This window comes from Drosophila miranda, chromosome XR (genome assembly GCF_003369915.1).
Source record: "Drosophila miranda strain MSH22 chromosome XR, D.miranda_PacBio2.1, whole genome shotgun sequence".
NCBI classification, from domain to species: domain Eukaryota; kingdom Metazoa; phylum Arthropoda; class Insecta; order Diptera; family Drosophilidae; genus Drosophila; species Drosophila miranda.
Window position 1 is genome coordinate 19,126,817 of NC_046674.1, and position 15,571 is coordinate 19,142,387.

The following is a 15,571-nucleotide window of genomic DNA, read 5'->3' on the forward strand; positions in this document are numbered from 1 at the left end:
GCCCTCACGCTTGTGCCCCGTGCCACGTTAGTGGCCTGCGATTGCTGTTGTTATTGTTGTCGCATATCGCCCATGTGTGTGTGCGAGTGTGTGCTTAATGGAGTGCGTGCCCGTGTCCGTGTCCTTTGTCCTTTGTCCTTTGTCCTGGACTCGACTCGACTCGACTCTGCTTTAAAGTTTTCCCTTTCTGAACTTTTTCGATTTTCCAACTTTAATTGGCAAAAACGGCCAGAAAGTTTTTCCGCTTGCGAGTATCATAATTCATGTTCTATTTCCTGGAACAGGGTCACCCGAAGGGCAATTAATATTCTTAATTAGGGTAATTAAACAGCGCAATGCTGACAACTACACTGCACTACACCACACCGCACCACACTACACTACGAAAAAGAGAAAACTTTACACCCAGTACATTTTTTTCTCCCTCTTTCGCCTTTCGCCTTTCCATCTTTGTTTTTTTTTCTCTTTTTCTTCTGTTCTACGCTCCTTTTACTCATAAAAATATAAAAAAACATAAATTTTCACGCCACTGAAAGTTCTCTCTTCGCTACGCCGCCGCCTTTCGGGTCTTGTTAGCACGCGAAATCGGGAATTGGATTGGTACGAATGGTGGGAAGAAAGAGAGAGAGAGAGAGAGGGAGATAGGAAGGGAAGAGGGAAGAAGTTGTCGAGATTTTTGATTTATGGCCTGGCAAAAGTTTAACTGCATTTACATACACATACGCATTTAGAGATCTATAGAAGATTGTATACTCTTTAAAGGGAGCACAGTACATTCACTTGGAACAGCAGAGGAAGAGCCATTGCACCCTCGGGAACGAAGAAGAACGACCTCAAGGAAGGATCAGCAGCCAACCTGCATCGCTGATCTGTTTTCAGAGCATCTCTGACCATATAAAGACCATAGTGGAGGATTCTATGGGTTATGGCAGATTAAACTAAGGAAAGGGTATGCCTATCTTCGATATTATGCCGCTGGTTTGTGTGAAATATTGCATAATGGGTAGAACGAAGGAGAATGGCTGCCAGGAGTCAAAGATGGAGAGATTTGGTGTGAAATGATCCTAAATGAAGTGTTAATTTCATGCCGCAAGTGGAGGATTGAGTGCCGTGCCTCCAGGCGTTGGTGGACTGGCGAATTAAGGGAAATCTCAAGATGGAATCATTTGCAGATCGAGTAAAATATGGCGCTAACAAGTCGCTCGCCCGTGGATTTGTCGCAAACAAACAGCGAGTGAGCGAGCTAGCGAGAGAGCGAGAGAGCAAGCGAACCCCAAAGATCGGACAGCGAAACATGCTTGTAAGCAAATGTTTGGCAAAGTGGAACGGAACAACGGCGTGTCGTATCGTGTCGTATGCCCCGTAAATGAGATCTGAAATAAGTGCCAACGCAAGTGCGAAATGGTGCAGCGGACACTTGCTTAATTGCGCTAAACAATGAGCCGCCGCTGAGCCGCCGCTCTGAGGGAATGAGGAAGCAGCGCCGGCGGTAATGCCACTAAATGGCGCTCACACAATGGCCACAGAAGCAGCAGCAGAGGCAGCAAAAAACCAGCCCCGGGCCTCAGCCTCAGATTTGCTGTCGCGGCTTTGTTCGCACTGGACAAAAAACAGAAGAAAAACAGCAAAGCGGGAAAACTGAAGACTGAAAATGCAATGCCAGGGAAATATGATTCATGGCCAAGCGATGACAACAAAAATTGTCACCATTACCGTGTACTGGCAGAAGCAACTCTGGCTAAGAGCGTACACCAGTGGCAACCCTGGCAGCTCCAGGACTTGGCACTCCGTTATGCAAGAAAACCTTTCATTTTCCTTAGACTTTTCCGCACAAAATCCCTGGCAGCCCTGACAGAGTGCAGACTGTACCCCGGGACAGAGTAGCCACTGTATTTGCATAGCATTTGTCATGCTTATTAAACACACAGGGAAAACCGTGCAAGCCGTGGAAACAGTGGAAACCTGATGAAGTTTTAGCATTGGGAGCAATGGAGTGCAGAGGAGTGTCGTGCCCCCCCCCCCCCCCGGCAACCCCTTTCCCCGCAGACAAACATGTGGTAGCCGTAGCCGCGACGCCGCGATAAGCCTCGTAGGCATGTGTCCATGTGGCTCTTGTGGCATGGCGTCGCCGTCCTCCCTCTCATCCGACGACACACAAAGTTAACCAAACAAAATTGCAGAAATTAAAATGTAAACAAATTGTTGGTGCTGACACGCCCCCCTACCCCCTCCCCCTACCAGCAGACTCTCGCGCTGGATTACACTGTACAGTGCACACTCCACACTCTCAACACACTCCACACTCCAGCGGGACGACTGCTGTGGCCATTAATCTGGCAAATGTCTCTGACGCCATTTAAGCCACACTTCACTCTCTTTACTTCTCGGACTTGTCTTTGCCTGCAATAAACGACATCATAAACATCAGCATTCAACGTGATATGCATTGATAATGGACAGCAGAGAGACAGCCTGTAGACAGAGCCAGAGACTGAGAGTGTGAGAGAGGGAGGAAGAGGGAGAGAGGGAAAGGGAGCTTCCATTGCAAGTGGAAAGCAAACAAAGCATGACCAGGCACAAATATGGCTAATAAAATAAAACGCCATTTGCTTAGAGCCCCCCACCAGGGCGACAGCGACAGAAACAACAACAAACAGTGGCTCCATCGGGGGTGGAGGAGGAGGAGGAGGTGGGGGAAGATACGATAATAATGAATGAAGAGAGAGAAAGAAGAAAAACCTAAACTAAACACAGAAAAGTCTCTTTTATAAAATACGCCTACAACAATCACTTTTCTCTCTGCCTCTCTCTCTCTCTCTCTCTCTATCTCTTTTTGGCTTTGTGCAACCAATGACAGCGGCAACATGTTGCTTGTTGCTGGTGCCGCCTCCCCACTCACTCACAATTCGCTGGCAACACAAGAAAAGCTGCCAATTGAGTGGAAAAGCTGACTCTTAATTGTTTTTCCTGGTATCTGGAATACAGAGTTTATGCGGAGCTCCGAGGATATAGTATTCGTTGGGCAGCAGAAGTGGCAGATCTTGCTTCCTGTTCACTGGGAGACTACAAGCAGATAATTTCCACACAAGAATGAGGAATATCTTAGTACTTTTTGCTGCAAATATCATCTGTAAGTGGGAATTCCTATTGGAGACGGGATAGATCTTCATGTTATTTTTTCGTGTATTTCTACCCTGCATAAACCTCTGGCAATCTGTCAAATGAAAATCTCATTTATTATATGAACTACTGCCGGGCCACTGCCACTGTTGCCACTGTTGCTGCTGTTGCTATTTATTTGAATTGGAGACCACATACACATCTGAGTCCAGTGGCCGGCGTCTGGCGCACTGCAATTAAAATGATCACTGTAATTTTGAAAACGACTGCGAATTGCGGCCCGAACCAAATTTGACGTCAATATGCGAGCTAACGATATGCTAATTAGTTGCTGCTGCTGCCACTGCTGCTCCATGCGGGGACTGGGATCATTAATTAAGACGAGAGGCCTCTGATCTGAGAGATCGGATTGACTGCCCCACGGATTGGGGCTGCTGCTGCTGCTGCTGCAACCTACGCTGCTGTTGCCGCTGCCGCTACCGTTGACCAAGTGGATAATGCCAGATAATGGCAATTTCCTGCCTTGCCTCTTGGCCAATTGTTGCTCCCGTGCCAAAGGAGCAACACTGCAACAGCACACATGCAGCATGCAGCATGCAGCATACAGCATGCAGCAAGCGGCCCCTGGCTGACCGCAGCTTAAATAAAATTACATTCAAATTCAATTGTAAATGCATTTTATCTGTTGGTTTTTGCTGCCTGCCACTGCCACTGGGTGCTGCTCCCTCTGCTGCTGCTGCTGCTGTTGCGGCTGTAAACTGCAATCATGTTGCACATTTTTCTCTGGCATGCCTCTTGCTTCTGCTTCTGCCTCCACTTCGAGTCGGTCCAAGTGGCCGTCTAGTCCCTGGTCCCTGGTCCCTGGTCGCTGGTCGCTGGTCTCCTACTAGAAACGCAGACGCCTGGGCCTTTTACAATCAAATGTAATTATTTTTGCAATATACACCTTCAGCTGCTCCTACTGCTGCCCGTTGCATAGGGGGCATGTGGCAGCAACAAGTTGCTTAGCATACTTCCGTTTGAGGACGCCACAAAAGGCCGCGCCCGATACCCAGAGTGCAGGCTCTTCTTCCAGAGGGCGATCGCGTGATCAAAGTCAATTTAGCCAGCGATATACAGACACATTTGTTTTTCTGCTAGTGCCCCTCTGCTGCTGCTGCTGCTGGTGCTGCTTCTGTTGCACGTTGCACACACTCCACGCCACGTAGGCCCAACAGTGGGCCCAACGATCCTGTCGTCATCTGCTGCTGCTGCTGCTGCTGCTGCTGTTCCTTGCAGCTAAATTAAACCATTGCCGCTTTATCGGCAAACCAAACCGAATGCAAGAGGAGGAAAGGCAAGGCGAGGCGAGGCGCCTCCTCCAAGGGCAACACAGAGAACGAAACGGGTTCTGTCTCTGTCCCTGTCTCTGTTGCTGTCTCTGTTTCTGTTTCTGTTCTGCCACTTCGAATGTGATGTGAGTGGGATGAATCTTCGCTTTGTGGCACTTCCTTCTCAAAACAGTGATGTTTCCACTAGCTCGCTGCAAGAGTTTATCATAATTAGGCACACGATTTGCTGCTTAATTGCTGAATTAACATAAAGATGTGTGGCTCCGCAGCAGAGCTCTGAAGAATGGCCAGCACGGCCAGGCCCGGCCCGGCCCGGTGCGGCCACAAAACGAAGCCAAAAAGCGCCAAGAGCGAAAGATCCCTGACGCTCATTTCATGCTAATTATATATGGCCAACGTACGGTACGGTACGGTCAAAAATGAATGGCTGAAACGCCTGCCATTTTAGCCATAGACTTAGACTTGGCTTGGGCATCAGTTTTTGGGCTAAAAACTTCGACTCCAACTTGGAAATTATTTAATTTTTAACCTCTAGGGCCGCAGTCTCACAGCAATCATCATTAAGCACGAGCGCGCTTTCGTATTTGTTTTTGTTTTTGTTTTTGTTGGGGTTTTGGGGTTTGGGGTCAGCGCCAGAGAGAGAGAGAGGGAGAGGGAGAGAGACGCGAAACCCTTTCGTCCGCCTACTCCTCCTTCACCTTCACCCGTCACCCTTCACTCCATTGCTCGATTGCTCCATCGTTTATCAGTCAAAAGCGATCTTTTGCAATTAGCCTTAAACGCTTTCTGTGGGCCTCAACACTCACGCACTGGGAGTCGCCTCGGGAGTGGAGTGGATCTTTCAAAGTGGGTCAAACATCCAGATCCTCCACTGGAATCCCCCATTCCACTCCACTCCACTCCATGCCCAGTCCCATTCCCATTCCCTTTCTTAGCCTTCTGTCCATCACATTATCAGAACGAAATTATCGTATATCAAGCAAGTTTTTGGGGCGGAGGGATTCGTTCTCAGACTCCGATCCAGCGATCCACCGATCCACCGATCCACTGGGCTGCACTTTGAAGATATCTCTCGCGAGCGCGGGCCCGGCGGAAAGGGATCGCGGAACGGACTGCATACGAGGAGTATTTATTTTTAATCATCTTTTTGTGAAAGCAGGTGAAATTTTTGGCATTTATGAAAGTGCATGCGGCGGCGTGACCCATTCCCTGAAATACGTCGCCTCCTCGTCTCCTGTATATAAAAATTAATATAGATTGCAAGCGGCAGATACATTGGGGCAAGACGCCAACCTACAGCCAGCCTTTGCCTCGGCCTTTGCCTGCCGCAAAAACAAGTTGAAAGTTTCTTAACGTTTTTCCCCGGTGTTGTTTCTGTTGTTTCAGTTTTTTCTGTGTAAAATTTATTATGCCGAAAGGCCGATCATTATCGGGTAGCCAGGCACAAATTATATATGCGCGCGCGCACACATGATGAGCATTAAGGAAGGATCCTGGAGGGATCGCACGGGATCCTCTCCTTCTCGGTGCAACCTCTGTGTACCTCTGTGGTTGCAGCCTATAAAATGTCGCAGACTATAAATCCACTTGCAGCAATAAATTTCTCAAAATGTCAGCGCAGGCTCCCGCATTAATTACAAGTGAGAGAGCAAGAGAGAGAGAGAGAGAGACTCCAAGGAGACTGCAGAATGCCAGAGTGGCAGAGTGGCAGAATGGAGACTCCAGACTGCAGACTGCAGACTGCAGACTGGAGGCGTGCAACACCCGCATTTTGTGTGGCGTAATGTGAGCTGTGTGTTGCCGTGGCATGTAATCAATAGTTGTAACCACCGAAAGTGCACTCGCCAGTCCAAGTCGGAGTCGAAGTCGAAGTCGGAGTCGAAGTCCCCCTCTGGTGGTGCCTCCGGTTGTGGTGTTGCTCTGTGTGTGACCGCAAAAATGCAAGTGCAAAGCATTCAATTTTTGAACCGCGTTGACTGCAACAAGTTCTTTCAATTTGCCTCGTTGCTGCCAGGTGGAGTAGGCAACAACCACAACAACAAGTTGCAGCAACCTGCGGCAAGGGGAAAACCGAAACAACGACACTATAAAAAACAACCTGCAATTGAAAACTTTGCGCGTGTTTTGGCTCGCATTTTGATTGCCTACAAGCCGTTGCTGTCACTTTGCATTATACGATCGAAGGAGTCCAAGAGTCCAGTCCACCAGATCGGGGATCGGGGATAGGGGATCGGGGATAGGGGATCGGGGAGAATACACAGGGACTGGGAATGTAGAGCGGAGGAGCAGGCAGCCGCCTTTCGGCGAGCGTCAGGCGTCAAGAAACGCATGCAAAACGCGCCAAAGTCCACGAAATTCGTTGGGGTTGTCTCTGGGCGAGACAGAGAAAGAGGGTGCCAGGGATAACAGATAAGAGGATGTCCAGAAGAAGGCAAGAACGTGTCTCTCTGGGTGGATCTACCCATAACAAGGAGGAAGCTATGATTTTCAATGGCAAAGAAATCTAAGAACAACGAATCTATATGCAATCGAAAGCAGTGAAGTGATTATTTATGTGGTTTCCATAGAGACTTCAGCGAGTACTCCCCCAAATAGCATGAAGGCATGTATTATATTTAGAATAAGCTTCCATTTCATTGGAATTTCTTGGAGACGGAGGGGCTTTTTCTCTTCTTTTGGGTGAACCGTTTCCTTGAAATACGTTTTCTTTGGCAAAGACTTCTCCACGGGGTGTCTCGAAGCCGCTGCGAAGCCCCTTCAAAGGCCATTAATTATTTGTTTGAGCTTTGATTTTCTTACGTTTTTCTGGTTTTTTGTGGTCGATTATCGTGCAATTATGCTTCGTTTGATATGCTAATTTCCCCCCCCCTCAACAAAGAACACACACAATTATGCTCTGGCGGACAGTGAACACTGGAAAGAGCGTCCGGCCAGCAGTGAAGTCTAGAAAGCGGACACTGGACGATGGACACTGGACACTGGATTGGAGATAATTTATGCAGCTCGTGTCATCGATTGATCGATGACTGGGGGCCACCATACACCGTCCACCACAATCCACAATCCACATCATCTGCAGCAGGTGTTAATTGATTTCGTTTGCCTCGTCTCGTAATTTGATTCGTTTGTTTATGACCCGTTCCTTTCTTTCAGCTGGATATTTACCGTTTCGAATCGCTTCGGGGGGCTGAAGCTGGCGATTGGGCCGAGTGAACCGATTCGTTTGCCAACTCAATTATGGGGCGATATTCAAGAAGATTTGTGTGGCAGACACATAAAACAAGACACTCGCGTTGTTCAATGAACGAATGAATGAATGGAACTGCTCTACGACTGGGTGTCGCAGTGGCCTTTTCTTCTTCTGCCCCTCGAGACGGGCTCTTTTTTTGTTAATTAAGCTACATTTCATATGCAGCTGATGGATTTATGAATAAAGCGCCAGCACCACACACCACACCACACCACACACCACACACTCCCCAAAAAGAGTACAAATCAAAATCCAAAACTCAAAAAATCAAGAAATCAAGAAAAAATAAAACGAATATGTGATGACACCGAAAGCGCACGGCAAACCGCAGTTTTATTTTTATTTATTTTTGTATTTTTTGGGGCGTGTCAAAAGAAATCTCCCGAGAAATGAAAAATACAAATAAAAATCCGCGAGAGCTTTTCTGGCCTTAATCGCCACTGGCCCGGCCCGTCCCGTCCCCAAAGTGGTCGCCAAAGGTCGCCCCGATTGAGTTGTACCTCGTACTCGTACTCGCAGTCGTACTCGCAGTCGTACTCGCAGTCGTACTCGCAGTCGTACTCGCAGTCGTATTCGTATTCGTATTCGTAGTCGTTGACGTCATGTTAATGTGGCTGCCGATTTTTATGGTCTGGTCTCTGGCCAAGAGCTGCCTCAGACTCCAATCTACAGTCGCAGTCGCAGTCGCCGTCGCTGTCTGTCTGTCTGTCTGTCGTTGTCTCTGTGGCGACTGTCGCTAGCAATTAATCTTCGAAAAGTGGCCAGAGATTCATTTAGCTGCAGTTTTTTTTTTTTTTTTTTTTATGACAAAAACTTGGCAATCTGTCGAGAATGCTCAGGCTTCATTCACTTTCAATGGCAGAGAGCCTGAGACTGAGACTGAGCCTGAGCTTCAGCTTCAGCTTCACTCCCTCTCAATGGCAGCTGTGCCTCCCCAAAAGCAGCATTGGGTACGGCAGAGTGACACGAGAGTCACGCGAGAGGGTAAGACAGGCTCTGTTTTAGTGGGAGACGGCAATGCCCTCAGCTGAAGCTTCTCTTTCAATGCCCTCAGCTTCCCTTGCTCTTAATGGAAGAGGGCAATGCCTAAGCTTCTCTTTGGCTCTTAATAGCAGCTGGCAATACCATGCCATAGTTTCTCTCCCTCTTAATGCCACCTGGCAATGCCTTTAGCTTCGCCCACTCCTAGTGCCGCCTGGCAATGCCTTCCGCGCGAGAAGTCACGTTCCCATCACTGTGTATCGTGGCCATCGCATCACCCATTGCTTGTGGCAGTCGCAGCAGTCGCACACACATGATCGATCTCCCTCCCCCTCTTTGGAGACCGCCTCCTCCCCCTCCCCCACAACAGCAATCGGAATCGCTGCTGCTGCGGTGTCCTCGACGCACGCATTAAATTCAAAATGCGTTTCAGCTTCAGCTTTTTTTTTTTAGAGACTTTAGTGAAGGTTGCCAGGTGGAGCGCAAGCGCTTGCTGGCCAAAGCCAGACCCGGGCCAGGGTTGTCGGGCAGAGCCAAAAAAAGAGAGGCACAGTTGCAGCACTTGCAGCGCAGCTGTGTGTGGAACTTACCTCGAGACGGGAGTTAGACTTGGGGCTGGACGATCCGTGGGCTCTTCGGGGGCATAGTCTGCAAAAGAGTGGAAAAATAGCGGAGAAGATCGTTAGAGATTGAAGATTTTTTGGAGGAGATGCTGCTATGACAAATTGTGGCAGGCAGCAGATCTCTGTTGCGTGGCAGCTTCGGCTTCGGCTTCAGCTGCTAATTGCTGCGGTAATTAAAGCAGAACACAGCCACAGACGTTTCGATCATTAATCAAAACTGGAAACTGGACAAAACTCTGGTCTGGCCTGGCCTGGCCTGGTCCGGCCTGCTCTGGGGTTCATAAATATTTAATGGCCTTATAGGCAAATATTGAGATCGGATCGTGGGGCAGGTATTTCAGGAGGCGAGAGTCTTGCGAGACTGCTTGGCGTTCGATGGATATTCGATACATAGACTTTTCGGCTGATTTTCCACGGGACATTGATTGATTGAAGTGTTTTAATATTAGTAACCAAAAAGCACAGCACTGGTTGCCACCCACTAAACGTGGAGGCAAATTAAGTGGGCGTGTCTGCAACCGAAAAAACAGTGGCAGCAACAGCAACAGCAACAGCAACAGCAGAGAGAGTGCCTGCCTCGTATATCAAAAAGGGAAGCCGCCTGATTGGAAATCGAAGGTAATTCCTGATCGAACGAAAATTGATTGATGATCCCCGATACGGATACTCTTTCCCGAGGAGGAGGGTACAATCGCATTGGGGTTTTAAGGGTAACAGATGCTCGCCTTGCCACAAAGGGAAGGAGAGCAGCAAGTATCTTTTTTTGGGGTTAAGAAAGAATGCCCCTTAAAGATAAAGATTCATCCCAAAAAGATTCCCCAAATGCGGATGTGAAATTCGATCAAAGGAAGTGTATCTCGTGCTTCGTTCTTTGCAGATAGTTCTCATGCCGTGTTTTAATTTATTTAAATATATCTATAATCTTTTTTTGTTGCTTATTAATTTCTTAGATAAACGATTTCCAGTAGCCGACAGACACAAATCCCATGTCACTTTTGCAATTGTTGCTGCTGCCTTTTTTGGCCAGACAATTGCTATTATTTGCTAATTATTTTGTACAATTTAATCAATTTAATGCAGCACATTGCTGCGACGGGGCGCAGGTGCAGCTGCCAGTGCAGGGGGTGGGGGGGGGGGAGAGGGGTGTCATGATTTGCATGGCAGGGGGGGCTGCTGCTGTTGGGGGCGACTGCTAATTGACAGAAAATGTGACATGTTGCTGCTGCACCGAAGCAGCAACAGAAACAGGAACCCTTGCCACTGCTGCACACATCGATTGTGCTTTGTGTTTTGTGTTTTGTGTGTTGCCACCTGTTGCAATTAGGCATGCAACATGGCATGTTTTGCGGTGGCATATGACCAGCAGCTATGTGGAGCCCCGAGCCCCGAGTTTCTGTGTTGCAGCTGTGCGCGCGAGGCGACCTTAACAAATATGCCGCCAACAAAAATCAACAAAAATCGACAAAAATCGACAAAAACCGAAAACCGAAAACAAAACCAAAACTTGTTCAAAAAAACAACCCAGAAAAATGCTGCCCCAGTGGCAGTCCGCAACGGGTATCTGTATCTGTGGGCCTGAGCGTGCGCCTTGCCTTCCAAACAGCTGCCACTGTTGCTGCCACAGCCACTGGACACGCTGCTGCGGCTGCTGATAAACTCTGGCATTGCCTTATCGCACCCCCAACAAGAGGCTGCGCTCCCATCCTCCCATTCTCTTATCTCATGAACCTTGGCCCCAAACGTGCTCTCCCCTCCCCAACAGTCCCCCCTATCTCCATCTCTATCTCCCTCGACCACTCGACTTGCCACTCGAAGCCGTAGCCCATATTCCATTCGATTTGAAAACTATTCGAACCACACGCCTACTCACAGAAAACCTCAAAAACTCAAAAACAACCTCACAGATAAACATCGCTGCTGCGTTATTGAAATACGAATGAAATTCGAATGAATTTCAAATGAGAGAGCCGAGAGCCGAGAGCCCAGAGCCCAGGGAAAATGGAAATCCATGGCGCAGCTCCACTTCTGCGGAGGGAACAAGCGCGTGAGAAACTGTTTTTTCATTTTAGTTTTTTTGGTTTTTGTTGAATCTAAAATCAGATTCCGATTCCGATTCCGATTTGTGTGTGTTTCAGCATTTTTTGGTACCTCTAACGCTGTTTTTTTTTTTTTGGGTTATGGTTATGGTTATGCCTGTGGTTGTGTGTGTGTGTGTGTGGCATGCATCTCGTATCTGAAAACCGTTTGACTTTTGCAGTTTAAACTTTCAAATGCAATTAGTTGTGGGGCATAAATTACATAGAGCCGCAGAGGAGGAGAGAGAACTTGCTGCAACCGAAAGACTGACCACAGAAAGAAGCCTGCTATTAAAATGATTGCCACTGGGATGTGGCATGTGGACACCCTCGAAGAGCAGAGCGGGGGGTATATCGCATCGTATCGTATCGTATCGTATCGTTCCACCTACTACAATCAACGAGGCGTGCATGCAACGTAGAAATTGCTACGGCACCGGCAGCGGCAGCGGCAGCGGCAGCAACAGCAGCAGCGGCACAAAATTAGCAGCGCGTGCTAAACAATTGCCCCAAGCAGAGGCAGGCAGGCAGGCAGGCAGGCAGGCAGGCAGTGGCAACAACAGTAGCTGCTGCCGCTGCAACACAATACACACCCACAAAACGACAGACGATAGAAACGAGAGCGGCGGCAGGAGGTGGCTGGGGGTGGACGGGAGGCACCTACCTTTTTGCATATTGTTTTACAGCTCAAATATGGCGGCAGTGGCAGTGGCAACATCGCTCTAACTCTCGTAATTGCAACAATTTAACGGTCTGTCGCTTGTGCTCTGCGCTTAAGTGTACTTTTGGTGTGCAGGCAGTGGCAGTGGCAGTGCCTCCCATCAGTGGCGCGCACTTTTTCGGCCTGCCTACAACTTAATCAGAAAAACTAATTGCATTTGCATAGGACGCATGGGGCATAGACTCCTGCCACAGAGCCAGAGATAGGAGCCAAGCGGCAGATTCAGTTGCACAGAGACAGAGGCAGAGACTGAGGCAAAGGCCTGGCGTGGCCTGGCCTGGCCTCGCCTGGCTTCGGATGTGGTTTTCAACGCTTCGCTGTGTCAACTTTCAATCAAAAGTCAACAAAAAAACAGCACAGTATCTTTCGGAGCTTCCTGGAGGCAGCAGCAGCGGCAGCAGCAGCAGCAGCAGAAGCAGAAGCAGCAACGGCAACGGCAACGGCAAACCGCAAGCTGCAAGTTCTTCTCCTAGCGGGTGCCTCTGCCTCTCCAGAGGTGGCCGCATGTCCGCTCGACCGTGGGAGCCACCGCCCGAGTAAAGAGTAAATTAAAAACGCAGACACAGGAGTATGTATCCATGTATCCATGTATCCATGAGATACACACAGATACACACGTGCAAATACGCAGCTCACATTCTAATTTATATGAAGAGAAAAGGAAGACAGCAGACTGGACGCCCGCGCAGGCGTACGGCTACGCATTTTTGCACGAAGATCTCGCCAGAGTCCAGAGCCACGGCCACAGAGCCAGAGGAGGAGACTCCATCCACTGATGGATCACCGTAGATAAGCGAATCTTGCAGATAATCGCATCACTCACTGAGGCACAGAGGCACAGAGACAGAGAGACAGAGGCAGAGGCAGAGACAGAGGCTGCTGCATCCTCTGGCAGGTTGAAGACCCAAAGTCGCGTCGTCCCCGAGACATGCAATAATTTTCAAACAGCAGACAGAGAGCCAGCCACAGTGCCACAGAGAGGCCTCCTCTTGATGATGCATGACAGTGACAGTGCGTTGCAGTTGTTGTTGCTGCTGTTGTTGCACTGACAGTAAGCATGTTGCAAACAGACGCGGCACAGACCTGACAATAAGTCCTGGCCGGCTGCCGGCTGCTGCCGCCTGCTGCTGCAGCGAATTGTGGGTGCCTCGAAAATTAGCCACAAAACTTATTTTCATGCTTGATCTGGCGGCCAGAAGGAGAGGAAACTTTACAGCCGCATCGAATGCCACCGTGCCCCAACGAATTACAGCCTCCTGTCTCACTATCCCTCTCTCTCTCTGCTCTCTGGGGCATTCTCCTTCCGAAAATCAATTAAAATTCATGGCTAATTGATTTTTGAACCGAAAAATCCATTCTAAACTTCAGATTTTCTACATTTTTTGGGGGGGGAAAATACTCTCACCAAAATACGCTCTCTCTCTTTCCCTCCTTCTCTCTCTGGAGAGGGGGGCAGTGGCAGTGGCAACCAAATGAAGCTGGCGCCAGTCATCAGGTGGGGAGCTGATAAAAATCACGCGGCCACTGCCGCGGGTCTCTCTACCTGGAGAGAGGATGGGGCATCTGTGTGGTGCCCCCTCGAGGGTAAAGAGTTTTATTTTTTTTTTCCTTCATTTTTATGTCTAGCCACCGACGCAGTTGCAAGAGGCAACCGTCAACGGGGCATCATCATTATCATCATTAAAATGTCAGTTAATAATTTCTACCTTATATGCCCCACAGACCCCGCCGGCTGCAGCCGCCCGGCTCCCCCGCTGCCCCACAGGGCCCCTTTGCTTTGAGTATTTTTGAGTGGTTTTTTTCTTTCCAGTTTTTGACGTTTTACAACAGTCTCGAGAGAGAGAGAGGGAGAGAGAGAGAGAGAGAGAGAGGGGGCCCTGCGCCGCTCCTCTCTTTTCTGCGGCTATGTTTTTCTTGGCTACCTGTGGCCCTGTGTGGATGTGCATGCCCCTTGGGTGGCCCACCATTCCTGCCACTCTGGTCACTCTTGCCACTGACCTTATTTCCCCCGCGTGTCAGCGAAAGACAGCGGAAGAGAGAGAGATGATCCTTTTGCTCTGGTTGCAAGTGCCAGAAGTTCGTTTCTTAAGTCTTTTGTTCGTCGACGAAAATGTGAAAAATGTTGAAAATTGCGCGAGCAATATCCACAATAAGTATTTAAGTAGCCTGCCACTTGAGGCAGGCTGTGGCTGTGGCTGTGGCTGCTGCTGCTGCTGCTGTTGCAAGTTGGTTTCTGCTGCTTGTTGCACCTGCAGACAATTGCTAATAATTATTTATGCGGCCCAGGTTGAGGCGGACTCGACTGCAACGGCAGGCTGCAACTTGCAGCTAGAGAAGCTGCCAACGCTGCCAGCCTGCCACTTGGCATTGGCTACTGTGCAACCAGCAACCCCTCCCTGCCCCTGCCGCCCCTCTCCGCCCCTCTGCAACGCGGCTCATCAGGCAGTTAATGACCAGTCGACGTGGTCATCGCCATCGGAGTCCCAGTGGCAGCGGCAGCAGCAGCAGCAGAAACAGCAGCGACAGCCTCATGACTCCATAATTATGTACACAGATAGAGGAGATACACAGATACAGATGCAGATGCAGATACAGCGATACAGATACATAGAGGTACAGCAGATACAACAGATACAGAAAGCAACTGCATTTTTGCCTCCATTGGTGGGTGGAGCATCACGCCTTTTGCCGCTTGAGGCGGCGTCCCTCCCCCCTAAGCATGTATCTGTATATCTTTTGCAGCTAGATTTATCCTTGAAGAGTGAAATATATGTTGTAGCTTCGATAAAGCATCAGCAATCTTCAATATTCCGACGAATGCTGATTCGATTGGATCCATAAGATATATGTTTCAAAATATGTATTTTAGAGATAGATATATCTATGAAAATATCTATAAGATTGCCCCCCATTTCGGTGGCATATTCCCGCCTTAGAAATGATGTATCTTCAAGGGTATCCGGGGCCTCGAATCCTTCGCTATCTATCTTTGTATCTTTTCCTAGGCGACTGCTGCTAATTTAATAATATTTTGTTACTTTATAGGCCGAAGCGACAAGCTTGTTTACAAGCACCAAACATGCAACATGCAACAACCACTTTAATGGCGAAACAAACGAAGGAAAATCAAAGAGAAACTTCGGGGGAAGGCGAGAGAGAGAGAGCGAGAAGGAGACAGCGACAGAGAAAGAGAAAGAGAGAGGGTGAGTAGGAGACAAGGCTCTTTAGCATTTTGCAAACTGCTTGCAACACAATGCGGTCGTAAGTTGTGGCATTTTGCGCACTTCCTGTCGGCTGTCCGACTGTCTGACTGTCCGACTGTCGTTCCGTCTTCTTCTTCTGCTTCTGCTTCTGCTCCATCACCGACTGCTCCCCCACTTTGTGGGGCAAGTCTTTTTTGTTGTGTCTGTTGTGGCTGCCACACGCACGCATTGCAGTTGTTTTTTTTTTTTTGGTTTTGCATAAACGTT

The 15,571-nt window shown here is 48.8% G+C and overlaps 1 protein-coding gene across 2 annotated transcripts in view; it reads left to right on the forward strand.

Moving 5' to 3' along the window:
* The window catches only part of LOC108152746 (histidine-rich glycoprotein), an 86,721-nt gene extending 71,427 nt beyond the window's left edge, over nucleotides 1–15,294 (forward strand). For both annotated transcript variants that reach the window (XR_004471403.1, XR_004471402.1), the window contains one exon: nucleotides 15,147–15,294. The gene's annotated coding sequence lies outside the window, so the exon portion shown is untranslated. The remainder of the gene's footprint in view (nucleotides 1–15,146) is intronic.
* Nucleotides 15,295–15,571: the final 277 nt, after the last annotated feature.